This window comes from Doryrhamphus excisus, chromosome 3 (assembly GCF_030265055.1).
Source record: "Doryrhamphus excisus isolate RoL2022-K1 chromosome 3, RoL_Dexc_1.0, whole genome shotgun sequence".
Lineage (NCBI taxonomy): Eukaryota > Metazoa > Chordata > Actinopteri > Syngnathiformes > Syngnathidae > Doryrhamphus > Doryrhamphus excisus.
Genome location: NC_080468.1, coordinates 30,526,857 through 30,551,856, shown reverse-complemented (window position 1 = coordinate 30,551,856; position 25,000 = coordinate 30,526,857). Strand labels below are relative to the sequence as shown.

Below are 25,000 nucleotides of genomic sequence, written 5' to 3'. Positions count from 1 at the left end.
AACAGTCCAACTTACCAGTAGCAATAGTAACAATGAAGACATGACCCATGATAGTGAACACAATTACAGCCATACAGTTGCAGTAATTAAAATCTCACTGCTTGACATCATTTTTACTGTAATAATAGCATACCAATAGCATATAGACATCAGGGATAAGATGGTAGATTGTGTAGAGAAGCACCCATGTGCTGTGAGTGTCCATATGGAGGTGTGTACTTCTGTGTATATATTCATATATGTGTGCGTAAGCGTGCTTGTGTATGTGAATGCGAGTGTGTGAATGTGTAATTGTCACTGAGAATGACAAAAGGAGAGAGACTGCCTTCTACCACCCAGCAAACCCCGCCCCGCGCAGCCAGGTCAAGCCCCCACCGCCAGAGATCCTCCGGCCCTGTGGGTGTGGGCAAAGCCAGGGCCGACTCCCCAAGCAACTCCCCGAAGAGACCAGCAAGAGGCCATGGAGGAGCAATCCCAACCGGCAACAGGGCGCCAGCAGGCCGGAGGAGAGCCGCACCCCCGAGACCAGCGGGAGACCATACCACACTAGGGCAGAAGGGCATCGAAGGCAACACACCTGTGGGCACAGAAGCGCCCCCGCCAACCGGGAGGGAGCCCATCCACGGCCGGAGGCGCCGCCCCCCGCCCCCCACACACCCCCAGGAAGCAGAACCTGGCCCGCCCCAGGTAACCCCAGGCCTGACCACCGACATAGGACCGCCCCGGCCAGGACAGAAGAGGCCCAGGCACACTGCCCCATGGAGGACCGGGCGGTAGAGATTTAACACCCTGCGCCAGACCCCTGCAGAGCCCCCCCCCCCCCCCCCATATATCTATATGGCCATATACCCACACCCACATATATATATATATATATAATTATAATAAAACTAATCATTATTTATCTAAGTATTTAAAACAATAAATACATAAAATAATCTCAGACACACGCGCACACCCCATCCACTCAATACGCACACACGCAAGCACACACTGTGGACGTCCCCGGGTGGGGTGTCCGGGGCATCACAGGGCGGGGGACCCAGGGGTCCCAGACCCACAACCGGGCCCCGAGCCCAGGGAGGTACGGACCGCCAAGGCATAGCACCCCCAGACTACCCTCGACCATGGCATCGGGGCTACGGCAGTGTGGCAGACAAAGGAGCGGGTGAGGGGAGGAGACCCGCACATGAGCAAGCGAGGGGGCGAGCAGGCGAGTGGTGAGGTGCTCCATCGCGCCGGCCGACACCCGCCGGGCAGCTCACCCCCGTGAGGGAGAGCCATAGCTCCAAGTCATGGGGAGGCCAAGCACCAGAGCCGAGGAGTTAAGACCAGCGCAAGGCCACCGACGGACCCCACCATCCACCGGGAGGGCCGTGCTAACTCGGTCTTACTGCGAGAGACCGCCAACTCCGCCTCATTACAAAGGACCGCCAACTCCGTCTTTTACAAAGGAAAGCCCGTCAAAAGGGCTCCTTCCTCTTGCACAAGACTGCCAAGTCCGCCTTGTCACAGAAGACCGCCAGCTCTGTCTTTCTACAGAAGACTGCCAAGTTCGTCTCTTTGCTTGCCAGCGAATAGTATACACAAGGCTTTAGCACGGGGGGCAAACCTTATTGACCCGAGGGACGCACTCAGTTCTAGGGGTCAAGAACCCTTCTGGCCTCACTGCATTGGTTGCCTGTTCGCTTTAGGATTCAATCTGAGATTTTGTTGTTTCCTATTCGACCTTTTAGTTTTGGATTAAATTCAATTTGTACCTTCATTTATTGTATTTTATTTTTACCTTTTATTTTACTAGCCTGTCCAGCACTTTAGAAACTCTGTTTATAAAATGTGCTATATCAATAAAGTGGATTGGATTAATGGGCTGCATGCGGCCCCCAGGTCTCAGTTTGCCCACCCCTGCTTTAACACAAAGGGACGACGCCCTTTCACTCACACTCTGATCAAAATTGTCTTACTGCTTGTTGTCTTCTCTTCCGTCGGTATCCCGTCAACCTTCAGCTTCCAGTTGTTGAACTGAGAAGACAGCCCATCAAAGGGTTTTGTCTGCCATGGCCACGGTCTTTCTGTCTCGTCCGCTCCACAACTGGACTCCTCAGGTGTCTTGGGATCCGGCTCGAAGGACCAAGTAAAGGTCAGGTTCAAACTCCTGTGACTCTTGTAAAAACACTTAAATACAAAAGAGACAGACAACAATATTCAAAGTTTCTCGCAGCGAGGAGAGTGAAAAAACAAACCCAGTGACATGCCGCTCCACTCTAAGTATGCCATTCATGCTCCTCTCTTTTTATTTTCTTTAGGAGGTCCCTAATACATGGTCGTGCAACTCTAAGGGGAGGGGGAAGCAAGCAGTTGCACAAGCTGTACTTGTTGTCTATGTGTGTGTGTGTATGTGAGAATAATTACTTTTTGTGCATGTGTTCTTATCTTGGCCCATTTTGCATGATGAAACTTCTTCAAGGTTGCTGCTGGCATTCCCAGGCACCTGCAAGATTAGTGGTGCTGGGAGTTGCTGGTCAGCGTCTTGGAATGCTGCTTCAAAACACTCAAGACTATTGTCTATTGTCTAAGAAAACGGATATAAGGGTGATAACTTAACACTATAATAATTGAATTTACTTTTTATTCTAACATGTATGCCTTGAAAATCCTGTGGTACAGAATAAGGACAACAATCCACGATGACTTGACGTATATTCACCCTCAGGATTTATTCTTTCTCTCAGAACAATAACAGCACTTCAGATCTCATAAGATGACTACACCAACAGTTGGCCGTTTGTTTCCAGCATTATTGGTTAAACAAACATTTGAACAGCTAAACATTTGTGATGTTAAGACAATGGCTTTACATGTCAATCTAGTGACAATTTCCACAGCCAATGTATACTTTTCACATATCTTTAGTACAATACTATCAGTAACACATTTCACATATTGCAGTTAACCTGCTTAATGCTATTCACCATACATTAAGGATTGCTAGCATTAGCCGTTAGCCATTTCACATGTGCTCAAGTGCTCTACAAAACATTTATAACAAACCACTTTGCAGTCAGCTGTTTACTTTAGCAACTTCTACACTCTTTACAGTCGTTTGCATACATTATTTCTACTTTATACTAACATGTGGTACAGAATAAAGAAGACAATCCACGATGACTTGACGTATATTCACCCTCAGGATTTATTCTTCCTCTGTCGTTTTGTCACCTACTCTATACCACCATCGCTGCTAGCACCCCCTAGTGGACCTTGCGGTATTACACTCAAACGCCAACAATGGAGATTTGGTTATTTTAGACACAAACATATAAAAAATAGGAGGGTGTCTTTTTTTCTTTTACAACTGAATTTTATATGGATGACATGAACTATTACTACTCTTAAATGCTCTAACCATATTTATACATTTTAAACTGTTTTTTTGTTGTTGTTTTTTTAAACCATGTTACCTTATCTTTTATGTACCTTACACTCACACCACCCTTTTCTGCTTATAGCATGTCAACTGCCATGCAAGTCTGGAAGGCCATCAGAGAAGTAGCTAACTGCTACACTAACTGCTCTGAACGCTTCTTCAGTTTGATTAGAGAGACGCTGAACGTTATAATGCAGATAATGAATCACTTCGGTATTATGGTTAATGGAAATCAAAGGGATGATAGAAGCAAAACTGGATATAACCTGATCTATAATTTTATACTCCTCTGGGACGCCACGAGGGATACCTATGGCGTCAATGTACGTCGGGTTGGGGGTGTCTAACCAGGGTGAGGTTGACACACCTCGCCTGGTCCTCAGGGTGGCCGGTGGCACGAGGTGAGACCCTACGGAAGTAGCACTATGCACTAGGCGCTCCACATCTACTGACAATACTGTCATTGGAAGAAGGAAAGAAATCGGGGCACAAACACCAGTCATGTTCTCGGTCGGTAACCTATCTCTCACGCCGGGTCCACCGCACCACCACCAGAGGTCAGCCCTGAGTATCGGCCGGAAGAAGGCATCCATCTCGAAGGTAGAATTACACCAAGAGATATTAATGCCGGGTTGTACCAATGGGGAACCTGTGGAAACGGTAATGCACATAAATTTACCTTTCGCCACTGTGCTGCTGAATATGGGCTTACCTTTGACCTCTGTAACCTCGGGGTGCGCTATGGCGAATGGCCGACAATTAGCCGAGGCTGCTTCTGGAGCAGTGGATGTATTCATCAGGGACACTCGGCGGAAATCACAGCGGGAACTATTTGCAATAAGGGGCCCACTCCCAGGCACGCTGAACAATTTGTTTTCCTTGTTTTAGCTAGTTCCACCATCAAAAGCCAATTGTTAAACTGTCCCGAAATACCTGTCAAGAGCACAAACAAGGTGTCCACCAGGTACCCACTTATCGCCCTCAGACCCCAGCGTACCGGTTGAGTCTGCTTCGGGGTACATAAAATAAAAAAAAACATAAAATATTGCAATGGTGTCCAGTGGCCGGTTAGCTCAGTTGGTCAGAGCGTGGTGCTAATAACGCCAAGGTCACGGGTTCAACCCCCGTACTAGCCACTCTTCTTTATGTGCTCCAGGAACAACAAAAGCCCAGGGCGGCAACTTACCGGCCCCCATAACCGACATCACACCACCCACCCTCGACAAGGCCGGGGAAAGGTAAAGAAAACAGCATGTCAAAGCAGAGTGGCAAAAAACCTCTTGGTCACCAAGACTCAAGGAGCAGATCAATGGGGGCAGTGGAGTGCAGCGAATGCGGACCGTGAAGAAACAACAAAAGCCCCCGTTGACATCAACTAACAGTACACCACCACAAGGAAAACAGCATGGCGGCGACAAAAGCCCAAAACCCCCCAGGCTCCAACCAACAGCGCACAACCCAGTCAACTGCGAAACACCCCCATCAAGGCTGCCAACCGACCGGGGAAAGGTAAAGAAAACAGCATGGCAAAGCAGAGCAGCGGCAAACCTCTCGCCCACCGTGACTGCATGATCAATGGGGGCAGATGACCCCATTGTCCGAGAAGCAAAATTTCGACCACGAGCACAGAGAATGCGGTCTGTTAAGGATGAGTTAGTTGATTTGAGCTGGAAACATTTGATGCAAAGGTGTCCTGTGGTTGGTTAGCTCAGTTGGTCAGAGCGTGGTGCTAATAACGCCAAGGTCACGGGTTCAACCCCCATACTGACCATCCATCTTTATGTGCTCCAGGAACAACAAAAGCCCACAGCGACAACCCACTCCATAACCAACATCACCCCACCCACCTGTGAAACACCCTCGACAAGACTGCCGAAAGACCGGGGAAAGGTAAAGAAAACAGCACGTCAAAGCAGAGCGGCAACAAACCTCTTGGTCACCAAGACTGCAAGGAGCAGATCAAAGGTGGCAGTGGACCCTATTATCCTCTACCCAAAATTTTACATCACGAGTGCAGAGAATGCGGACCGTGAAGGAACAAAAAAGCCCTCGTCCACAACACCCGCCCCTCATAAACCCCCCGGTCCCCATAACCAACAGCGCACAACCCAGTCAACTGCGAAAACACCCGCATCATGGCCGCCAATTTGCCCAAGCAGGGGCTTGTTGGTCTAGTGGTATGATTCTTGCTTAGGGTGCAAGAGGTCCCGAGTTCAATTCTCGGACAAGCCCTCCCTGCCACTGAACTACTTTTCTACACAATTCCCAGAACACCACCATCAGTGAAGTTATGTCAACGCTAATGTAATCTGACAGGATGTACTTCAGGGCCCGGCTCTGTCTGTACCCTTGCAGGTTCCGTGGTGTAATGGTTAGCACCCCGGACTTTAAATCCAGTGGTCTAAGTTCAAGTCTTGGTGGAACCAAGGGATTGTCCTGTTGCGCTTGTATTTCGAGGGCAAAAAGGAGATGTTTGCACCGTGTGCCACCGCACCACCACCAGAGGTCAGCCCTGAGTATCGGCCGGAAGAAGGCATCCATCTGTAAGGTAGAATTACACCAAGAGATACCGGCCCCAGCCAGGACAGAAGAGGCCCGGGCACACTGCTCCATGAAGGACCGGGCGGTAGAGATGGAACGCCCTGCGCCAGAGCCCCCCCGTATATCTATATAGCCATATACACACACGCACACCCACACATATATATATAATTATAATAAAACTAATCATTATTTATCTAAGTATTTAAAACAATAAATACATAAAATAATCTCAGACACACGCAAGCACACACTGTGGACGTCCCCGGGTTGGGCGTCCGGGGCATCACAGGGCGGGGGACCCAGGGGTCCCAGACCCACAACCAGGCCCCAAGTCCAGGGAGGTACGGGCCGCCAAGGGATAGCACCCCCAGACTCCCCTCGACCACGGCATCGGGGCTACGGCAGTGTGGTAGACAAAAGAGCGGGCAAGGGGAGGAGGCCTGCACATGAGTAAGCGGAGGGGGCGTGCAGGCAAGTGGTAAGGCGCTCCACCGCGCCGGCCGACACCCGCCGGGCAGCTCACCCCCGTGAGGGAGAGCCATAGCTCCAAGTCATGGGGAGGCCAAGCACCAGAGCCGAGGAGTTAAGACCAGCGCAAGGCCACCGACGGACCCCACCATCCAACGGGAGGGCCGACCTCCCCCCCGCCCCCAGAACCAGCAGCGCTCCACCCACGTACCGGAGAACCATCCCTGACGAGCCCTAAGGCAAGACTGGGGATGGGCAAAGACAGGGACAGCGATGCAGCAGAGCATAGGACCAGTGGCAGCAGACACCCAAACGCCCAGAAGAGCACCGTCCCCCCAGCAGGCCCCACTCCAAGGAGCATGTCCCCGTGAGCATGATCAGGCCCCCTCCCAACACACAGCCCGGTCCCCGCAGCAGCCACCACAGCACAGCAACCCCAAGCCACCACCGTAGACTTCAGGCCACCAGCAGCGCGGACCCCACTGCCTGGAGGCCGGTGAACGCCCCCCCAAGGGCACATTGGTGCCCGCGACCCAGGACAGACCCAGGGAGGTAGCGCCAACCATGACCCTTGGGCAAGCCCCGGCATCAGCTGGTTTGAAATTGACTTTTAATTACTGAAGTGTGTGTGAGTGTTGCCTTGCTTTTATGCTTTTAAGGATGTTCTTTTTCGTTGGCAGGTGCTGAGGGCCCAGAGCGGCAGCAGTTTCCCTGTTGGTCCCCTTTTTTCCCACTTTTGGTTTACTGAGTCACGGATGCAGTGTGGTTTGGATCCCTCCCATTATGTTACCGCTGTCGTGGTAAGCCCCAGCCCAGGCCTCTTTTCTTTTTGACTCCTCCCATCACCACTTTATTTGTATTATTCATGGTTTGTCACTCATTTTAAGATAATCGTTTAATAAAATAACTACTTTTATCATTGTAAATCACGATCTTGTTCTGTGGGATTTTGGGGATTAATGTAGAGTTTGTGATTGATCAAACCTGTTACATCCTGGGGTGAAAGTCCCCAGGTGGCGTTGTCAGAAAACTACCTACCCCGCTCGCTTTGCCACACACGCAATGACACCACAGCCCCTCCATGCAGGCCAGTGATGCACCCAATCAGTCATCTGGGAAATATGGATTGTGTGTCCAAACTGGGGACAGATGCTTGTGTATACACCTTCAGAGATCAAGCACATGTCCTTGTTCCCATGTTTTTGTAAAAGTAGGAATTGAACGGCTATGTTTCCACCCAGTTTCGAACCAGGGATCTTTTTACATGTGAATGGGGATCAATGGGGAATGGGCTGTGAAGAGGACTGGCGAGGTCGCAAAGCAGTTGCCAAACAATGAATCACGACGATGTGTCCAAAGTGGGGGCAGAATGACAATTGTCCAAATTGACTTCTCCTTTGTAGGGAAAATTGTAGTTCATATAACATGTTCCAGAAATAATGGGCTTTTTTTCAACAAAACAAGAAATCACAATTGGAAATGAGGCTTGAAAGGTTTAAAAGCCAGCTGTGAAGAAAGCACCTGAGCCAACCTCAGGCTCACCTTAATGTCTCAGTGAACTCAAGGTTGGCTGGATGGGCGGGATTTTGAAGTTAAGGTCCTTTTTCCAAACTATTTGCCAAGTCACAATGCAAATCAGGATTATGCTGAAAACCGTGCTTGAACCAGGGACCTTTAGATCTTCAGTATAACACCCTCCCACCTGAGATATTTCAGCTGCTAAAGTGGCTCTCAGTCTGGGCTAAAAGTAGGGCAGTGTGACACTGGGTCTGTGCCACATAAGTTGCTGTGTCCCTGGTCCAGTATGTTGTCATCTTGGGTTGGAATGTCCCCATGCTGGTAACAGGTGGGGAATACAGTCCGTTGATGAGAATAAGTGGTTCAGAAAATGGATGGATTTCATTGGTTGAAGTCTCCAGCTACCATAAAATTGTTCGTGGTCCACGAGCCTCTGTTTTGAATTCCCCTTTGGCCAATTGACACCACATCAAAGATGGCGGCGCGCACAGATGCAGCGGCTCACGGCTCTCCCTTTCAGTGCTTTTTTTGCTTATTTTATGTGTGTTAGTCTATGGACTCTATCCACGTATACATCGGCATTACACCACTACACCCGACAGGACCTTGTGGACATCGGCTACCGACACAAACTGGCAGTTTGCAGAGACTTTCATCGTCGACACAACATCCCAGACGAACTAGTGAGACCACCGGGCGCTCCGTGGATTGTTGTCGGGTCTGGAAAGAGGCGCAGGCGGCGTCGGGAGCACAAGCAGAAGCGAGGTCGCAGGTCTGGCCTACTGCTACGGCTACGAAACAACCCACATAAGCCACCCCTGCCCAGCCTGTACCTCACCAACGCCAGATCCATTACCCACAAAAAGGACGACCTGGAGTTACAGCTTGAGGGAAACCGCTACATCCGTGACTGTTGTGTTCTAATCATCACGGAGACCTGGCTCAAACCGACGATCCCCGATGCTAGCGTGCAGCTAGCCGGCCGCTCTCTACACCGCTGGGATCGAACAGAGGACTCCGGTAAGAGCAGAGGTGGGGGGGGGGGGGGTCTGTATTTACGTGCATGAGGATTGGTGCAACAACAGCAAGATCATAGAGACTCACTGCTCCCCTGGCATTGAGTACATGTCCTTAAGATGCCGGCCGTATTTTCTCCCGAGGGAGCTAACTGTTGTGATCGTCACCGCTGTTTACATCCCAACGGACGCTAGCACAGCACTCTCTCTCCTTTTGAACGTCATCAATGAATCAGCGGGCCCACCCTGATGGCGTTCATATTATAACCGGGGACTTTAATAAGGCCAATTTAAAGACTGTACTCCCGAAGTTTCATCAGCATGTCAAGTGTCCAACGCGATCATGTTTGCTCAAACATAAAGCACGGCTACAGAGCAACACCACTCCCCCACCTCGGACAGTCAGACCATCTCTCCCTGCTGCTCACTCCTGCATACACCCCCCTCACACGCAGATCCAGACCCACCAAAAAGATCATCACCACATTGCCGGAAAATGCACTCAGTGAACTTCAGGACTGCCTCCAACACACAGACTGGGACCTATTTCAACATCAGGACCTGGAAACACACACAGTGACAGTACTAGACTATATCAAGTTTTGTATGGGAACTGTGTCTGTGGACAAAGTCATCCGGATTTTTCCAAACCAGAAACCCTGGATGACCAGCCAGGTCCGCTCCCTCCCCAAAGCCCGCGACTCTGCCTTCAGGTCAGGCGACAGAGCTCTGTACAGTACGGCTCGAGCTGACCTGAGAAGAGGAATAAAAACAGCCAAAGCGGACTACAACAGGAGGATAGAGTCCCACCTCTCCAGCAATAGACCACGAGAGGTGTGGCAGGGACTGCAGAGCATCACTAACTTCAGAGGACGTGATGTGATGTCAGGAGACCTGAGCGTGTCTCTGGCAGAGGAACTCAACAGTTTCTTTGCCCGCTTTGAAACACCACAGCCACACTCATCTTCTCCAGCCCTGCCCCCAGCCCCTCCCGGCCCAACGACGACCCCCCCCCCCCCCCATTAACTGTAGGAGAGCATGACGTGAGGCGTGTGCTCCAAGCAGTGGACCCCAGGAAGGCCCCGGGCCCTGACAGCGTACCTGGAAAGGTTCTCCGAGCATGTGCACACCAGCTGTCCGGAGTCTTCTGCAGGATTTTCAACCTCTCCCTGGCCCAAGCAGTCATCCCCACCTGCCTGAAATCCGCCACAATCATCCCCATCCCGAAAAAGTCACCCGCATCCAGCCTCAGTGACTATCCCCCTGTTGCCCTCACATCCATAATCATGAAGTGCTTTGAGAGACTGGTCCTCCAGCACATAAAAGGCTGTCTCCTCCCCCCACTCGACCCCCACCAGTTTGCATACCGGGTGAACAGATCCACAGAGGACGCCATCGCCATAGCCCTGCACGCGGTGCTGAACCACCTGGAACAACAGCACAGCTACTATGCCAGGATGCTCTTTGTGGATTATAGCTCGGCCTTCAACACCATCATCCCGGACATCCTAACTACAAAACTGGACACCCTAGGCCTCCCTCCCCTCACATGCAGATGGATCAAGGACTTCCTAACAAACAGACCCCAGACTGTGAGACTCGGCCCCCACCTTTCCTCCACCCGCAGTCTGAGCACCGGATCACCACAGTGCTGCATGCTGAACCCCCTCCTGTACTGCCTCTACACACACGACTGCAGTCCGGCCCATGAGAGCAACATCATCGTCAAATTTGCTGACGACACCACAGTGGTCAGACTGATCTCACAGGGAGACGAGGCAGCTTACAGGGAGGAGGTCCAGAGGCTGACGACCTGGTGCTCCAACAACAACCTAGCCCTGAACACACACAAAACAAATGGAGATCATCATGGACTTCAGAAGGAACAGAAGTGACCCGCCCCCCCTCTACATCAATGGCGAGTGTGTGGAAAGGGTCCACACATTCAGGTTCCTGGGAGTCCAGATCTCCGGCGACCTCTCCTGGACAGACAACATCACAGCTGTCATATAGAAGGCCCAGCAGTGTCTACACTTCCTGAGAGTCCTCAGGAGGAACCACTCATCCATCCAGAGCCTGCTGACCTACTGCGTTTCCACCTGGTACGGAAGCTGTACTGAGGCGGACAGAGGGAGGCTTCAGAGGACAGTCACGGCAGCGCAGCGCATCATCGGCTGCCCTCTCCCCTCCCTGACGGACATCTACTCCACCCGGTGCCTCAGCAGAGCTCGCAACATCATCAAGGACAATTTAAATCATGGTGCTCAGCTGTTTGACCTGCTGCCCTCCGGCAGACGCTACAGGTGCATCAAGGCAAAAACAAGCAGACTGAGAAACAGCTTCTTCCCAAGAGCCATCACCACCCTGAACTCAGACATACAACGTACAAATGTGCAATATTTTCCATCACTGCCTCTGTTACTATCTCAATCATATTTATTTATTTAACAACCATTACAATACACTCATATGTGACTTTACTCATCTGTATACACCAGACATTATTTGCACTATGACCCATTGATCATTGCACTAAAATTAATATATCTGCTCCTGCATATGCTCCTGTGCAATACTATGTGTATATTTTGGATATCTTGTATATATCTTGTTAAATTGTTTTTTTTCTCTACTTTATATACTTTTTTGTTTCTTTAAACGTGACTACTTCACTGGAAGGAGAAGCTCTCCAATTTCGTTGTACATCTTGTATAATGACAATAAAGGCCATTCCAACTTTATGCTGAGCCATGCGAGGTACGCCATATGGCTGAGACGGAACCTCACAAAGTTTGAAAAAAAGAAGATACCCGTATGGACATACTTTGAGGCTAATGTAAAGAAGGCCATGTCGATATGCCGGGCCGCCGACCAAGAAAGCTTCGAGAACTCTTTTACAGAAGGGAGCAGCCTAATCTCAGTAGCAGACAATGGCAAAATAATGTTCAACTTATAGGCTAGAGAGAGGACAGGGAAAAAAACATTATAATAGTAATCAAAAATAATAGTGATAATAATAATGACAACAATTAAAAATATACATATATATACATATATATATATGATTTTTAAAAAATAATAATCTGTTCTGTTCTGATCTGTGATGTACTGTTGTAAGTTCTATAATAAAAAATAAAAAAACGTCCGATCTCAGAAGCTAAGCAGGGGCCGGCCTGGTTAGTACTTGGATGGGGGACCGCCTGGGAATACCAGGTGCTGTAAGCTTTTTATGGTTTCTGCTCTTGCCTGACAGCAGAGGGCGCTGTTTGGCACTTTTTGCTGGAGTCTAGTTTGGCCTGCGTCACCTTCAAATAGGATCTTTTCAGTTAACCTGGCAGCTTACGGCCATACTACCCTGAAAACGCCCGATCTCGTCAGATCTCGGAAGCTAAGCAGGGGCGGGCCTGGTTAGTACTTGGATGGGAGACCGCCTGGGAATACCAGGTGCTGTAAGCTTTTTATGGTTTCTGCTCTTGCCTGACAGCAGAGGGCGCTGTTTGACACTTTTTGCTCGAGTCTAGTTTGGCCTGCGTCGCCTTCAAATAGGATCTTTTCAGTCGACCTGGCAGCTTACGGCCATACTACCCTGAAAACGCCCGATCTCGTCAGATCTCGGAAGCTAAGCAGGGGTGGGCCTGGTTAGTACTTGGATGGGAGACCGCCTGGGAATACCAGGTGCTGTAAGCTTTTTATGGTTTCTGCTCTTGCCTGACAGCAGAGGGCACTGTTTGACACTTTTTGCTGGAGTCTAGTTTGGCCTGCGTCGCCTTCAAATAGGATCTTTTCAGTTGACCTGGCAGCTTATGGCCATACTACCCTGAAAACGCCCGATCTCTGAAGCTAAGCAGGGGCGGGCCTGGTTAGTACTTGGATGGGAGACAGCCTGGGAATACCAGGTGCTGGAAGCTTTTTATGGTTTCTGCTCTTGCCTGACAGCAGAGGGCGCTGTTTGACACTTTTTGCTGGAGTCTAGTTTGGCCTGCGTCGCCTTCAAATAAGATCTTTTCAGTTGTCCTGGCAGCTTACGGCCATACTACCCTGAAAACGCCCGATCTCATCCGATCTCGGAAGCTAAGCAGGGGCGGGCCTGGTTAGTACTTGGATGGGGGACCGCCTGGGAATACCAGGTGCTGTAAGCTTTTTATGGTTTCTGCTCTTGCCTGACAGCAGAGGGCGCTGTTTGACACTTTTTGCTGGAGTCTAGTTTGGCCTGCGTCGCCTTCAAATAGGATCTTTTCAGTTGCCTTGGCAGCTTACGGCCATACTACCCTCAAAACGCCCGATCTCGTCCGATCTCGGAAGCTAAGCAGGGGCGGGCCTGGTTAGTACTTGGATGGGAGACCGCCTGGGAATACCAGGTGCTGTAAGCTTTTTATGGTTTCTGCTCTTGCCTGACAGCAGATGGCGCTGTTTGACACTTTTTGCTGGAGTCTAGTTTGGCCTGCGTCGCCTTCAAATAGGATCTTTTCAGTTGACCTGGCAGCTTATGGCCATACTACCCTGAAAACGCCCGATCTCGGAAGCTAAGCAGGGGCGGTCCTGGTTAGTACTTGGATGGGAGACCGCCTGGGAATACCAGGTGCTGTAAGCATTTTATAGTTTCTGCTCTTGCCTGACAGCAGAGGGCGCTGTTTGACAATTTTTGCTGGAGTCTAGTTTGGCCTGCGTCACCTTCAAATAGGATCTTTTCAGTTGACCTGGCAGCTTACGGCCATACTACCCTGAAAACGCCCGATCTCGTCCGATCTAGGAAGCTAAGCAGGGGCGGGCCTGGTTAGTACTTGGATGGGAGACCGCCTGGGAATACCAGGTGCTGTAAGCTTTTTATGGTTTCTGCTCTTGCCTGACAGCAGAGGGCGCTGTTTGACACTTTTTGCTGGAGTCTAGTTTGGCCTGCGTCACCTTCAAATAGGATCTTTTCAGTTGACCTGGCAGCTTACGGCCATACTACCCTGAAAACGCCCGATCTCGTCCGATCTCGGAAGCTAAGCAGGGGCGGGCCTGGTTAGTACTTGGATGGGAGACCGCCTGGGAATACCAGGTGCTGTAAGCTTTTTATGGTTCCTGCTCTTGCCTGACAGCAGAGGGCGCTGTTTGACACTTTTTGCTCGAGTCTAGTTTGGCCTGCGTCGCCTTCAAATAGGATCTTTTCAGTCGACCTGGCAGCTTACGGCCATACTACCCTGAAAACGCCCGATCTCGTCAGATATCGGAAGCTAAGCAGGGGTGGGCCTGGTTAGTACTTGGATGGGAGACCGCCTGCCTGACAGCAGAGGGCGCTGTTTGACACATTTTGCTGGAGTCTAGTTCGGCCTGCGTCGCCTTCAAATAGGATCTTTTCAGTTGACCTGGCAGCTTATGGCCATACTACCCTGAAAACGCCCGATCTCTGAAGCTAAGCAGGGGCGGGCCTGGTTAGTACTTGGATGGGAGACCGCCTGGGAATACCAGGTGCTGGAAGCTTTTTATGGTTTCTGCTCTTGTCTGACAGCAGAGGGCGCTGTTTGACACTTTTTGCTGGAGTCTATTTTGGCCTGCGTCGCCTTCAAATAAGATCTTTTCAGTTGTCCTGGCAGCTTACGGCCATACAACCCTGAAAACGCCCGATCTCGGAAGCTAAGCAGGGGCGGTCCTGGTTAGTACTTGGATGGGAGACCGCCTGGGAATACCAGGTGCTGTAAGCTTTTTATAGTTTCTGCTCTTGCCTGACAGCAGAGGGCGCTGTTTGACACTTTTTGCTGGAGTCTAGTTTGGCCTGCTTCGCCTTCAAATAAGATCTTTTCAGTTGTCCTGGCAGCTTACGGCCATACTACCCTGAAAACGCCCGATCTCTGAAGCTAAGCAGGAACGGGCCTGGTTAGTACTTGGATGGGAGACCGCCTGGGAATACCAGGTGCTGGAAGCTTTTTATGGTTTCTGCTCTTGTCTGACAGCAGAGGGCGCTGTTTGACACTTTTTGCTGGAGTCTAGTTTGGCCTGCGTCGCCTTCAAATAGGATCTTTTCAGTTGACCTGGCAGCTTACAGCCATACTACCCTGAAAACGCCCGATCTCGGAAGCTAAGCAGGGGCGGTCCTGGTTAGTACTTGGATGGGAGACCGCCTGGGAATACCAGGTGCTGTAAGCTTTTTATAGTTTCTGCTCTTGCCTGACAGCAGAGGGCGCTGTTTGACACATTTTGCTGGAGTCTAGTTTGCCCTGCGTCGCCTTCAAATAGGATCTTTTCAGTTGACCTGGCAGCTTATGGCCATACTACCCTGAAAACGCCCGATCTCGGAAGCTAAGCAGGGGCGGTCCTGGTTAGTACTTGGATGGGAGACCGCCTGGGAATACCAGGTGCTGTAAGCTTTTTATAGTTTCTGCTCTTGCCTGACAGCAGAGGGCGCTGTTTGACACTTTTTGCTGGAGTCTAGTTTGGCCTGCGTCGCCTTCAAATAAGATCTTTTCAGTTGTCCTGGCAGCTTACGGCCATACTACCCTGAAAACGCCCGATCTCGTCAGATCTCGGAAGCTAAGCAGGGGCGGGCCTGGTTAGTACTTGGATGGGAGACCGCCTGGGAATACCAGGTGCTGTAAGCTTTTTATGGTTTCTGCTCTTGCCTGACAGCAGAGGGCGCTGTTTGACACTTTTTGCTGGAGTCTAGTTTGGCCTGCGTCGCCTTCAAATAGGATCTTTTCAGTTGACCTGGCAGCTTACAGCCATACTACCCTGAAAACGCCCGATCTCGGAAGCTAAGCAGGGGCGGTCCTGGTTAGTACTTGGATGGGAGACCGCCTGGGAATACCAGGTGCTGTAAGCTTTTTATAGTTTCTGCTCTTGCCTGACAGCAGAGGGCGCTGTTTGACAATTTTTGCTGGAGTCTAGTTTGGCCTGCGTCACCTTCAAATAGGATCTTTTCAGTTGACCTGGCAGCTTACGGCCATACTACCCTGAAAACGCCCGATCTCGTCCGATCTAGGAAGCTAAGCAGGGGCGGGCCTGGTTAGTACTTGGATGGGAGACCGCCTGGGAATACCAGGTGCTGTAAGCTTTTTATGGTTTCTGCTCTTGCCTGACAGCAGAGGGCGCTGTTTGACACTTTTTGCTCGAGTCTAGTTTGGCCTGCGTCGCCTTCAAATAGGATCTTTTCAGTCGACCTGGCAGCTTACGGCCATACTACCCTGAAAATGCCTGATCTCGTCAGATATGGGAAGCTAAGCAGGGGTGGGCCTGGTTAGTACTTGGATGGGAGACCGCCTGGGAATACCAGGTGCTGTAAGCTTTTTATGGTTTCTGCTCGTGCCTGACAGCAGAGGGCGCTGTTTGACACATTTTGCTGGAGTCTAGTTCGGCCTGCGTCGCCTTCAAATAGGATCTTTTCAGTTGACCTGGCAGCTTATGGCCATACTACCCTGAAAACGCCCGATCTCTGAAGCTAAGCAGGGGCGGGCCTGGTTAGTACTTGGATGGGAGACCGCCTGGGAATACCAGGTGCTGGAAGCTTTTTATGGTTTCTGCTCTTGTCTGACAGCAGAGGGCGCTGTTTGACACTTTTTGCTGGAGTCTATTTTGGCCTGCGTCGCCTTCAAATAAGATCTTTTCAGTTGTCCTGGCAGCTTACGGCCATACAACCCTGAAAACGCCCGATCTCGGAAGCTAAGCAGGGGCGGTCCTGGTTAGTACTTGGATGGGAGACCGCCTGGGAATACCAGGTGCTGTAAGCTTTTTATGGTTTCTGCTCTTGCCTGACAGCAGAGGGCGCTGTTTGACACTTTTTGCTGGAGTTTAGTTTGGCCTGCGTCGCCTTCAAATAGGATCTTTTCAGTTGCCCTGGCAGCTTACGGTCATACTACCCTGAAAATGCCCGATCTCGTCCGATCTCGGAAGATAAGCAGGGGCGGGCCTGGTTAGTACTTCGATGGGAGACCGCCTGGGAATACCAGGTGCTGTAAGCTTTTTATGGTTTCTGCTCTTGCCTGACAGCAGAGGGCGCTGTTTGACACTTTTTGCTGGAGTTTAGTTTGGCCTGCGTCGCCTTCAAATAGGATCTTTTCAGTTGACCTGGCAGCTTACGGCCATACTACCCTGAAAGCGCCCGATCTCGTCCGATCTCGGAAGCTAAGCAGGGGCGGGCCTGGTTAGTACTTGGATGGGAGACAGCCTGGGAATACCAGGTGCTGTAAGCTTTTTATGGTTTCTGCTCTTGCCTGACAGCAGACGGCGCTGTTTGACACTTTTTGCTGGAGTCTAGTTTGGCCTGCGTCACCTTAAAATAGGATCCTTTCAGTTGACCTGGCAGCTTACGGCCATACTACCCTGAAAACGCCCGATCTCGTCAGATCTCGGAAGCTAAGCAGGGGCGGGCCTGGTTAGTACTTGGATGGGAGACCGCCTGGGAATACCAGGTGCTGTAAGCTTTTTATGGTTTCTGCTCTTGACTGACAGCAGAGGGCGCTGTTTGACACTTTTTGCTGGAGTCTAGTTTGGCCTGCGTCGCCTTCAAATAGGATCTTTTCAGTTGACCTGGCAGCTTACAGCCATACTACCCTGAAAACGCCCGATCTCGTCCGATCTCGGAAGCTAAGCAGGGGCGGGCCTGGTTAGTACTTGGATGGGAGACCGCCTGGGAATACCAGGTGCTGTAAGCTTTTTATGGTTTCTGCTCTTGACTGACAGCAGAGGGCGCTGTTTGACACTTTTTGCTGGAGTCTAGTTTGGCCTGCGTCGCCTTCAAATAGGATCTTTTCAGTTGCCCTGGCAGCTTACGGCCATACTACCCTGAAAACGCCCGATCTCGGAAGCTAAGTAGGGGAGGGCCTGGTTAGTACTTGGATGGGAGACCGCCTGGTAATACCAGGTGCTGTAAGCTTTTTATGGTTTCTGCTCTTGCCAGACAGCAGAGGGCGCTGTTTGACACTTTTTGCTGGAGTTTAGTCTGGCCTGCGTCGCCTTCAAATAGGATCTTTTCAGTTGACCGGGCAGCTTACGGCCATACTACCCTGAAAACGCCCGATCTCGGAAGCTAAGCAGGGGCGGTCCTGGTTAGTACTTGGATGGGAGACCGCCTGGGAATACCAGGTGCTGTAAGCTTTTTATAGTTTCTGCTCTTGCCTGACAGCAGAGGGCGCTGTTTGACACATTTTGCTGGAGTCTAGTTTGCCCTGCGTCGCCTTCAAATAGGATCTTTTCAGTTGACCTGGCAGCTTATGGCCATACTACCCTGAAAACGCCCGATCTCGGAAGCTAAGCAGGGGCGGTCCTGGTTAGTACTTGGATGGGAGACCGCCTGGGAATACCAGGTGCTGTAAGCTTTTTATAGTTTCTGCTCTTGCCTGACAGCAGAGGGCGCTGTTTGACACTTTTTGCTGGAGTCTAGTTTGGCCTGCGTCGCCTTCAAATAAGATCTTTTCAGTTGTCCTGGCAGCTTACGGCCATACTACCCTGAAAACGCCCGATCTCGTCAGATCTCGGAAGCTAAGCAGGGGCGGGCCTGGTTAGTACTTGGATGGGAGACCGCCTGGGAATACCAGGTGCTGTAAGCTTTTTATGGTTTCTGCTCTTGCCTGACAGCAGAGGGCGCTGTTTGACACTTTTTGCTGGAGTCTAGTTTGGCCTGCGTCGCCTTCAAATAGGATCTTTTCAGTTGACCTGGCAGCTTACAGCCATACTACCCTGAAAACGCCCGATCTCGGAAGCTAAGCAGGGGCGGTCCTGGTTAGTACTTGGATGGGAGACCGCCTGGGAATACCAGGTGCTGTAAGCTTTTTATAGTTTCTGCTCTTGCCTGACAGCAGAGGGCGCTGTTTGACAATTTTTGCTGGAGTCTAGTTTGGCCTGCGTCACCTTCAAATAGGATCTTTTCAGTTGACCTGGCAGCTTACGGCCATACTACCCTGAAAACGCCCGATCTCGTCCGATCTAGGAAGCTAAGCAGGGGCGGGCCTGGTTAGTACTTGGATGGGAGACCGCCTGGGAATACCAGGTGCTGTAAGCTTTTTATGGTTTCTGCTCTTGCCTGACAGCAGAGGGCGCTGTTTGACACTTTTTGCTCGAGTCTAGTTTGGCCTGCGTCGCCTTCAAATAGGATCTTTTCAGTCGACCTGGCAGCTTACGGCCATACTACCCTGAAAACGCCTGATCTCGTCAGATATGGGAAGCTAAGCAGGGGTGGGCCTGGTTAGTACTTGGATGGGAGACCGCCTGGGAATACCAGGTGCTGTAAGCTTTTTATGGTTTCTGCTCGTGCCTGACAGCAGAGGGCGCTGTTTGACACATTTTGCTGGAGTCTAGTTCGGCCTGCGTCGCCTTCAAATAGGATCTTTTCAGTTGACCTGGCAGCTTATGGCCATACTACCCTGAAAACGCCCGATCTCTGAAGCTAAGCAGGGGCGGGCCTGGTTAGTACTTGGATGGGAGACCGCCTGGGAATACCAGGTGCTGGAAGCTTTTTATGGTTTCTGCTCTTGTCTGACAGCAGAGGGCGCTGTTTGACACTTTTTGCTGGAGTCTATTTTGGCCTGCGTCGCCTTCAAATAAGATCTTTTCAGTTGTCCTGGCAGCTTACGGCCATACAACCCTGAAAACGCCCGATCTCGGAAGCTAAGCAGGGGCGGTCCTGGTTAGTACTTGGATGGGAGACCGCCTGGGAATACCAGGTGCTGTAAGCTTTTTATAGTTTCTGCTCTTGCCTGACAGCAGAGGGCGCTGTTTGACACTTTTTGCTGGAGTCTAGTTTGGCCTGCGTCGCCTTCAAATAAGATCTTTTCAGTTGTCCTGGCAGCTTACGGCCATACTACCCTGAAAACGCCCGATCTCGTCAGATCTCGGAAGATAAGCAGGGGCGGGCCTGGTTAGTACTTGGATGGGAGACCGCCTGGGAATACCAGGTGCTGTAAGCTTTTTATGGTTTCTGCTCTTGCCTGACAGCAGAGGGCGCTGTTTGACACTTTTTGCTGGAGTCTAGTTTGGCCTGCGTCGCCTTCAAATAGGATCTTTTCAGTTGACCTGGCAGCTTACAGCCATACTACCCTGAAAACGCCCGATCTCGGAAGCTAAGCAGGGGCGGTCCTGGTTAGTACTTGGATGGGAGACCGCCTGGGAATACCAGGTGCTGTAAGCTTTTTATAGTTTCTGCTCTTGCCTGACAGCAGAGGGCGCTGTTTGACAATTTTTGCTGGAGTCTAGTTTGGCCTGCGTCACCTTCAAATAGGATCTTTTCAGTTGACCTGGCAGCTTACGGCCATACTACCCTGAAAACGCCCGATCTCGTCCGATCTAGGAAGCTAAGCAGGGGCGGGCCTGGTTAGTACTTGGATGGGAGACCGCCTGGGAATACCAGGTGCTGTAAGCTTTTTATGGTTTCTGCTCTTGCCTGACAGCAGAGGGCGCTGTTTGACACTTTTTGCTCGAGTCTAGTTTGGCCTGCGTCGCCTTCAAATAGGATCTTTTCAGTCGACCTGGCAGCTTACGGCCATACTACCCTGAAAACGCCTGATCTCGTCAGATATGGGAAGCTAAGCAGGGGTGGGCCTGGTTAGTACTTGGATGGGAGACCGCCTGGGAATACCAGGTGCTGTAAGCTTTTTATGGTTTCTGCTCGTGCCTGACAGCAGAGGGCGCTGTTTGACACATTTTGCTGGAGTCTAGTTCGGCCTGCGTCGCCTTCAAATAGGATCTTTTCAGTTGACCTGGCAGCTTATGGCCATACTACCCTGAAAACGCCCGATCTCTGAAGCTAAGCAGGGGCGGGCCTGGTTAGTACTTGGATGGGAGACCGCCTGGGAATACCAGGTGCTGGAAGCTTTTTATGGTTTCTGCTCTTGTCTGACAGCAGAGGGCGCTGTTTGACACTTTTTGCTGGAGTCTATTTTGGCCTGCGTCGCCTTCAAATAAGATCTTTTCAGTTGTCCTGGCAGCTTACGGCCATACAACCCTGAAAACGCCCGATCTCGGAAGCTAAGCAGGGGCGGTCCTGGTTAGTACTTGGATGGGAGACCGCCTGGGAATACCAGGTGCTGTAAGCTTTTTATGGTTTCTGCTCTTGCCTGACAGCAGAGGGCGCTGTTTGACACTTTTTGCTGGAGTCTAGTTTGGCCTGCGTCGCCTTCAAATAGGATCTTTTCAGTTGCCCTGGCAGCTTACGGTCATACTACCCTGAAAATGCCCGATCTCGTCCGATCTCGGAAGATAAGCAGGGGCGGGCCTGGTTAGTACTTCGATGGGAGACCGCCTGGGAATACCAGGTGCTGTAAGCTTTTTATGGTTTCTGCTCTTGCCTGACAGCAGAGGGCGCTGTTTGACACTTTTTGCTGGAGTTTAGTTTGGCCTGCGTCGCCTTCAAATAGGATCTTAAGATTAAGATTAAGATATGCCTTTATTCGTCCCTCAGTGGGGAAATTTGTATTGCACAGCAGCAAGAGTACAGAATCAGTTAAGCAGTACAAAATACACAATATAGAAAAATAAACAATATAACGACTCAAGTATTAACAAAAATCAACAGTTTTTCCCAGAGTTATATACAATACAGTATGTAGATAATATGATATGAGATGATATATATGACCAGTCTATACACTGAGATCTTGCTAGTGAGTTAATATGAGGCATTATAGAAATACTTCACATAGAACTTAATATATTGCATTTAGAGCCTTAATATTGCACATGGAGGTTGATCAGATATTGCACAGTGAATGGGGTCTGGAGTAACTATACTGAATGTAAAAAGCAAAGTATTACACAGATGTACATAGCAGTGTAGAAGTCTATTGGGAGCAGTGCTGGTTGTACAGCCTGACAGCTGCAGGAAGAAAAGACCTGCGATATCGCTCCTTCACACACTTGGGGTGAAGCAGTCTATCGCTGAAGGAGCTTTCAAGTGCTGTCAAGGTGTCCTGCAGGGGGTGGGAGTTGTTCTCCAACATGGATGATAGCTTAGCCAACATCCTCCTCTCTCCCACCACCTCCACTGGGTCAAGGGGGCAACCCAGTGCAGAGCTGGCCTTCCTGATGATCTTATCCAGTCTCTTCCTATCCGCAGCCGAAATGCTGCTGCCCCAGCAGACCACTCCCTGGAAAATGGCTGAAGCCACAACAGAGTCATAGAACGTCTTGAGGAGTGCCCCTTGCACTCCAAAAGACCTCAGTCTCCTGAGCAGATAGAGTCTGCTCATGCCCTTCCTGTAAAGTGCTTCTGTGTGATGAGTCCAGTCCAGTCTATTGTTGAGATGAACACCCAGGTACTTGTAAGATGTCACCATCTCAATGTCCATTCCCTGAATGTTCACTGGTGTTGGAGGAGAGTGGATGCGCCTGCGGAAATCCACCACCAGCTCTCTGGTTTTCCCCGTGTTGATCTGGAGGCAGTTCCGCTGGCACCAGTCCACAAAGTCCTGTGTCAGTCCTCTGTACTCCAAGTCGTCCCCATCTGTGATGAGGCCAACAATTGCAGAGTCGTCAGAGAACTTCTGCAGGTGACAGGTTGGTGTGTTGTAGGAGAAGTCTGCTGTGTAGAGGGTGAAAAGGAACGGAGCCAGGACCGTTCCCTGCGGAGCCCCCGTACTGCAGACAACTGTGTCGGACACACAGTCCCGTGTCCTCACATACTGTGGACGGTTGGTGAGGTAATCCAGTATCCACGATGTGAGGTGCAGGTCCACCCCTGTGTTCTCCAGCTTGTCCCTCAGAAGTGCTGGCTGGATGGTGTTGAACGCACTGGAAAAATCAAAGAACATGATTCTCACCGTGCTCCCAGGTTTCTCCAGGTGAGAGAGCGCTCTGTGCTGGAGGAAGATGACAGCGTCGTCCACCCCAGTGCCAGGTTGATAGGCGAACTGGAGCGGGTCCATCGAAGGACCCACCAGGGGGCGGAGATGGTCAAGGATCAGCCGCTCCAAGGTCTTCATCAGGTGTGATGTAAGTGCCACCGGCCTGTAGCTGCTGAGGTCCTTGGGGTGCGGCGTCTTGGGGACAGGAACCACGCAGGATGTCTTCCACAGCTGTGGCACCCTCCCCAGCTTCAGGCTCAGGTTGAAGATGTGCTCAACAATCCCGCACAGCTCGTCCGCGCAGGACTTCAGGAGCCTGGAACTGATGCCGTCTGGTCCCGCCGCCTTCCTCGCCTTGGTTTTCCGGAGCTGGTTTCTCACCTGGGATGTTGTGAGGGTCAGGTTGGAGCAGTGGGGCTGTGTGCGGGGGGAGGTTAGTGAGGAGGTTGAGCTGATTAGGTGAGAAGTGGTGGGAGATGGCTGTGTGCAGGAGGGGGAGGTGGGGGTAGGGCTGTCCACTCGAGGTGTCGATGGGGGGAGTTTCGGCAGAAGTTTCGGCAGGAGGTGCTGGGCCGGGGGATGGGCAGATGGTTGATCAAACCTGTTGAAAAATAGATTCAGATCGTTAGCCTTTACCTGGTCCCCAGCAGCCTGGGAGTCGGGCCCCTTGTGGCCAGAGATGGTTTTCAGGCCTCTCCAGACTCCTCTGACGTTGTTCTGCTGCAGCTGTTCCTCCATCTTTTTCCTGTAGCAGTCCTTCCCCTCCCTGATTTTCCTCCTCAGCTCCTTCTGCACAGCCTTCAGCTCTTCCCTATTTCCTGACTTAAAGACCCTCTTCTTCTCCTTTAGGAGAGCCTTTATGTCCGGATTAATCCACGGTTTGTTGTTGGAGAAACACCGTACAGTCCTGGTGGGTACAGTGTTTTCCACACAGAAGTTTATGTAGTCTGTGATGCAGTCAGTGAGACTGTCTATATCGTCCCCATGAGGATGGCAGAGTTCCTCCCACACTGTTGTGTTGAAACAGTCCTTCAGAGCCTCGTCGGCTTCATCAGACCATCTCTTCACTGTGCGGGACACAGCTGGCAGCCTGCGTACCAGAGGTTTGTACACAGGCTGGAGATGTACCAGGTTGTGGTCTGATCTTCCCAGGGGAGGAAGTGCTGTTGAATTGTATGCCTCCTTGGTGTTGGCATAACACAAGTCCAGTGTTTTATTGTCTCTAGTGCAGCAGGTGACATACTGGGTGAAGGTGGGCAGTGTGGAGGATGGAGAAGCGTGGTTGAAATCACCTGAGAGAAGAAGGAGAGCCTGCGGATGTTGTGTCTGTAGCCGGCCCACGGCAGAGTGGATGACGTCACAGGCCGCGTCGGCGTTAGCAGAGGGGGGAATGTACGCCGCTATCGCGATAACGTGCGAGAATTCCCGCGGCAGATAGTACGGTCTCATGCTAACGGCTAACAGTTCAATGTCTTTGCAGCAGAGTTGCTCTTTAATAGTGATGTGCCCAGAGTTACACCATCTATCATTCACAAACACTGCCAGCCCGCCTCCTTTCCTCTTACCGCTCTCCTTTGTCCTGTCCGCCCGCAGTAGTGTGAATCCGTGTAGTGTAGCGATCGTGTCTGGGGTCCGTGTATCCAGCCACGTTTCCGTAAACAACATGACGCTACACTCCCGGAACTGCCTCTGATGCCGGGTCAGCGCCGCTAGTTCGTCCATCTTATTGGGGAGAGATCTTACGTTCCCCATGATGATGGACGGGAGAACTGGTCTGTATCTCCTCCTCTTGTTGCGGCATTGGGCTCCGGCACGGCTTCCCCGTCTTCTCCTCTTTACCTCCCGGGGAACCTCGAGGGGTTCCCCGGGGGGCAGCGCCGCTGTGTTGCGGAGCGCCAACAGCTGGTCCCTACTGTAAACAATAGAGTTTCGGCGTGCGGTCGAAAACGAAAACATCGTCGAAAAATTATGAGAAATGCCAGCTCAACACTATCACTATGGTGGACAGTTGAACTGAGCATTTACGAAGCCGTTCCTTTAAGAATAACCTAGAAAAAGAATGAAAAAGACAGAATAAAGAAGAAAAGAACTCAACGAAGAGCGAGAGCTGCTGTAGCAGGCTGCCACCAGAGCTGCCATCTTTTCAGTTGACCTGGCAGCTTACGGCCATACTACCCTGAAAGCGCCCGATCTCGTCCGATCTCGGAAGCTAAGCAGGGGCGGGCCTGGTTAGTACTTGGATGGGAGACGGCCTGGGAATACCAGGTGCTGTAAGCTTT

At 51.0% G+C, this 25,000-nt stretch overlaps 24 non-coding genes and 19 pseudogenes across 24 annotated transcripts; all 43 read left to right on the top strand.

Moving 5' to 3' along the window:
• The first annotated feature begins 4,489 nt into the window (after positions 1-4,489).
• trnai-aau (transfer RNA isoleucine (anticodon AAU)) lies at positions 4,490-4,563 on the top strand. The gene has a single exon. It is a non-coding gene; the product is annotated as a tRNA-Ile (tRNA).
• Positions 4,564-5,124: 561 nt separating this feature from the next.
• On the top strand, positions 5,125-5,198 carry trnai-aau (transfer RNA isoleucine (anticodon AAU)). Its single transcript has one exon. It is a non-coding gene; the product is annotated as a tRNA-Ile (tRNA).
• A 389-nt stretch (positions 5,199-5,587) lies between these two features.
• On the top strand, positions 5,588-5,659 carry trnap-agg (transfer RNA proline (anticodon AGG)). Its single transcript has one exon. It is a non-coding gene; the product is annotated as a tRNA-Pro (tRNA).
• Positions 5,660-12,310: 6,651 nt separating this feature from the next.
• Positions 12,311-12,429, top strand: LOC131126903 (5S ribosomal RNA). Its single transcript, XR_009129418.1, has one exon. It is a non-coding gene; the product is annotated as a 5S ribosomal RNA (ribosomal RNA).
• A 112-nt stretch (positions 12,430-12,541) lies between these two features.
• On the top strand, positions 12,542-12,660 carry LOC131126659 (5S ribosomal RNA). The gene has a single exon (XR_009129236.1). It is a non-coding gene; the product is annotated as a 5S ribosomal RNA (ribosomal RNA).
• Positions 12,661-12,772: 112 nt separating this feature from the next.
• On the top strand, positions 12,773-12,881 carry LOC131126759 (5S ribosomal RNA; annotated as a pseudogene).
• A 112-nt stretch (positions 12,882-12,993) lies between these two features.
• On the top strand, positions 12,994-13,112 carry LOC131126637 (5S ribosomal RNA). The gene has a single exon (XR_009129214.1). It is a non-coding gene; the product is annotated as a 5S ribosomal RNA (ribosomal RNA).
• Positions 13,113-13,224: 112 nt separating this feature from the next.
• LOC131126633 (5S ribosomal RNA) lies at positions 13,225-13,343 on the top strand. Its single transcript, XR_009129210.1, has one exon. It is a non-coding gene; the product is annotated as a 5S ribosomal RNA (ribosomal RNA).
• Positions 13,344-13,455: 112 nt separating this feature from the next.
• LOC131126719 (5S ribosomal RNA) lies at positions 13,456-13,564 on the top strand (annotated as a pseudogene).
• Positions 13,565-13,676: 112 nt separating this feature from the next.
• Positions 13,677-13,795, top strand: LOC131126657 (5S ribosomal RNA). The gene has a single exon (XR_009129234.1). It is a non-coding gene; the product is annotated as a 5S ribosomal RNA (ribosomal RNA).
• Positions 13,796-13,907: 112 nt separating this feature from the next.
• On the top strand, positions 13,908-14,026 carry LOC131126789 (5S ribosomal RNA). Its single transcript, XR_009129307.1, has one exon. It is a non-coding gene; the product is annotated as a 5S ribosomal RNA (ribosomal RNA).
• Positions 14,027-14,327: 301 nt separating this feature from the next.
• On the top strand, positions 14,328-14,436 carry LOC131126749 (5S ribosomal RNA; annotated as a pseudogene).
• A 112-nt stretch (positions 14,437-14,548) lies between these two features.
• Positions 14,549-14,657, top strand: LOC131126723 (5S ribosomal RNA; annotated as a pseudogene).
• A 112-nt stretch (positions 14,658-14,769) lies between these two features.
• LOC131126754 (5S ribosomal RNA) lies at positions 14,770-14,878 on the top strand (annotated as a pseudogene).
• Positions 14,879-14,990: 112 nt separating this feature from the next.
• Positions 14,991-15,099, top strand: LOC131126711 (5S ribosomal RNA; annotated as a pseudogene).
• A 112-nt stretch (positions 15,100-15,211) lies between these two features.
• Positions 15,212-15,320, top strand: LOC131126718 (5S ribosomal RNA; annotated as a pseudogene).
• A 112-nt stretch (positions 15,321-15,432) lies between these two features.
• On the top strand, positions 15,433-15,551 carry LOC131126891 (5S ribosomal RNA). Its single transcript, XR_009129407.1, has one exon. It is a non-coding gene; the product is annotated as a 5S ribosomal RNA (ribosomal RNA).
• A 112-nt stretch (positions 15,552-15,663) lies between these two features.
• Positions 15,664-15,772, top strand: LOC131126710 (5S ribosomal RNA; annotated as a pseudogene).
• Positions 15,773-15,884: 112 nt separating this feature from the next.
• On the top strand, positions 15,885-16,003 carry LOC131126656 (5S ribosomal RNA). Its single transcript, XR_009129233.1, has one exon. It is a non-coding gene; the product is annotated as a 5S ribosomal RNA (ribosomal RNA).
• Positions 16,004-16,115: 112 nt separating this feature from the next.
• On the top strand, positions 16,116-16,234 carry LOC131126695 (5S ribosomal RNA). Its single transcript, XR_009129271.1, has one exon. It is a non-coding gene; the product is annotated as a 5S ribosomal RNA (ribosomal RNA).
• A 112-nt stretch (positions 16,235-16,346) lies between these two features.
• Positions 16,347-16,455, top strand: LOC131126748 (5S ribosomal RNA; annotated as a pseudogene).
• A 112-nt stretch (positions 16,456-16,567) lies between these two features.
• On the top strand, positions 16,568-16,676 carry LOC131126722 (5S ribosomal RNA; annotated as a pseudogene).
• Positions 16,677-16,788: 112 nt separating this feature from the next.
• On the top strand, positions 16,789-16,907 carry LOC131126639 (5S ribosomal RNA). The gene has a single exon (XR_009129216.1). It is a non-coding gene; the product is annotated as a 5S ribosomal RNA (ribosomal RNA).
• Positions 16,908-17,019: 112 nt separating this feature from the next.
• LOC131126647 (5S ribosomal RNA) lies at positions 17,020-17,138 on the top strand. Its single transcript, XR_009129224.1, has one exon. It is a non-coding gene; the product is annotated as a 5S ribosomal RNA (ribosomal RNA).
• A 112-nt stretch (positions 17,139-17,250) lies between these two features.
• On the top strand, positions 17,251-17,369 carry LOC131126880 (5S ribosomal RNA). Its single transcript, XR_009129396.1, has one exon. It is a non-coding gene; the product is annotated as a 5S ribosomal RNA (ribosomal RNA).
• A 112-nt stretch (positions 17,370-17,481) lies between these two features.
• Positions 17,482-17,600, top strand: LOC131126811 (5S ribosomal RNA). Its single transcript, XR_009129330.1, has one exon. It is a non-coding gene; the product is annotated as a 5S ribosomal RNA (ribosomal RNA).
• A 112-nt stretch (positions 17,601-17,712) lies between these two features.
• LOC131126732 (5S ribosomal RNA) lies at positions 17,713-17,821 on the top strand (annotated as a pseudogene).
• Positions 17,822-17,933: 112 nt separating this feature from the next.
• LOC131126707 (5S ribosomal RNA) lies at positions 17,934-18,042 on the top strand (annotated as a pseudogene).
• A 112-nt stretch (positions 18,043-18,154) lies between these two features.
• LOC131126717 (5S ribosomal RNA) lies at positions 18,155-18,263 on the top strand (annotated as a pseudogene).
• Positions 18,264-18,375: 112 nt separating this feature from the next.
• Positions 18,376-18,494, top strand: LOC131126868 (5S ribosomal RNA). The gene has a single exon (XR_009129385.1). It is a non-coding gene; the product is annotated as a 5S ribosomal RNA (ribosomal RNA).
• Positions 18,495-18,606: 112 nt separating this feature from the next.
• LOC131126709 (5S ribosomal RNA) lies at positions 18,607-18,715 on the top strand (annotated as a pseudogene).
• A 112-nt stretch (positions 18,716-18,827) lies between these two features.
• LOC131126655 (5S ribosomal RNA) lies at positions 18,828-18,946 on the top strand. Its single transcript, XR_009129232.1, has one exon. It is a non-coding gene; the product is annotated as a 5S ribosomal RNA (ribosomal RNA).
• Positions 18,947-19,058: 112 nt separating this feature from the next.
• LOC131126691 (5S ribosomal RNA) lies at positions 19,059-19,177 on the top strand. The gene has a single exon (XR_009129267.1). It is a non-coding gene; the product is annotated as a 5S ribosomal RNA (ribosomal RNA).
• A 112-nt stretch (positions 19,178-19,289) lies between these two features.
• On the top strand, positions 19,290-19,398 carry LOC131126747 (5S ribosomal RNA; annotated as a pseudogene).
• Positions 19,399-19,510: 112 nt separating this feature from the next.
• Positions 19,511-19,619, top strand: LOC131126721 (5S ribosomal RNA; annotated as a pseudogene).
• A 112-nt stretch (positions 19,620-19,731) lies between these two features.
• On the top strand, positions 19,732-19,850 carry LOC131126983 (5S ribosomal RNA). The gene has a single exon (XR_009129471.1). It is a non-coding gene; the product is annotated as a 5S ribosomal RNA (ribosomal RNA).
• A 112-nt stretch (positions 19,851-19,962) lies between these two features.
• On the top strand, positions 19,963-20,071 carry LOC131126708 (5S ribosomal RNA; annotated as a pseudogene).
• A 112-nt stretch (positions 20,072-20,183) lies between these two features.
• LOC131126654 (5S ribosomal RNA) lies at positions 20,184-20,302 on the top strand. Its single transcript, XR_009129231.1, has one exon. It is a non-coding gene; the product is annotated as a 5S ribosomal RNA (ribosomal RNA).
• Positions 20,303-20,414: 112 nt separating this feature from the next.
• On the top strand, positions 20,415-20,533 carry LOC131126690 (5S ribosomal RNA). The gene has a single exon (XR_009129266.1). It is a non-coding gene; the product is annotated as a 5S ribosomal RNA (ribosomal RNA).
• Positions 20,534-20,645: 112 nt separating this feature from the next.
• Positions 20,646-20,754, top strand: LOC131126746 (5S ribosomal RNA; annotated as a pseudogene).
• Positions 20,755-20,866: 112 nt separating this feature from the next.
• On the top strand, positions 20,867-20,975 carry LOC131126720 (5S ribosomal RNA; annotated as a pseudogene).
• Positions 20,976-21,087: 112 nt separating this feature from the next.
• On the top strand, positions 21,088-21,206 carry LOC131126638 (5S ribosomal RNA). The gene has a single exon (XR_009129215.1). It is a non-coding gene; the product is annotated as a 5S ribosomal RNA (ribosomal RNA).
• Positions 21,207-24,879: 3,673 nt separating this feature from the next.
• Positions 24,880-24,998, top strand: LOC131126635 (5S ribosomal RNA). Its single transcript, XR_009129212.1, has one exon. It is a non-coding gene; the product is annotated as a 5S ribosomal RNA (ribosomal RNA).
• The last annotated feature ends 2 nt before the right edge of the window (positions 24,999-25,000 follow it).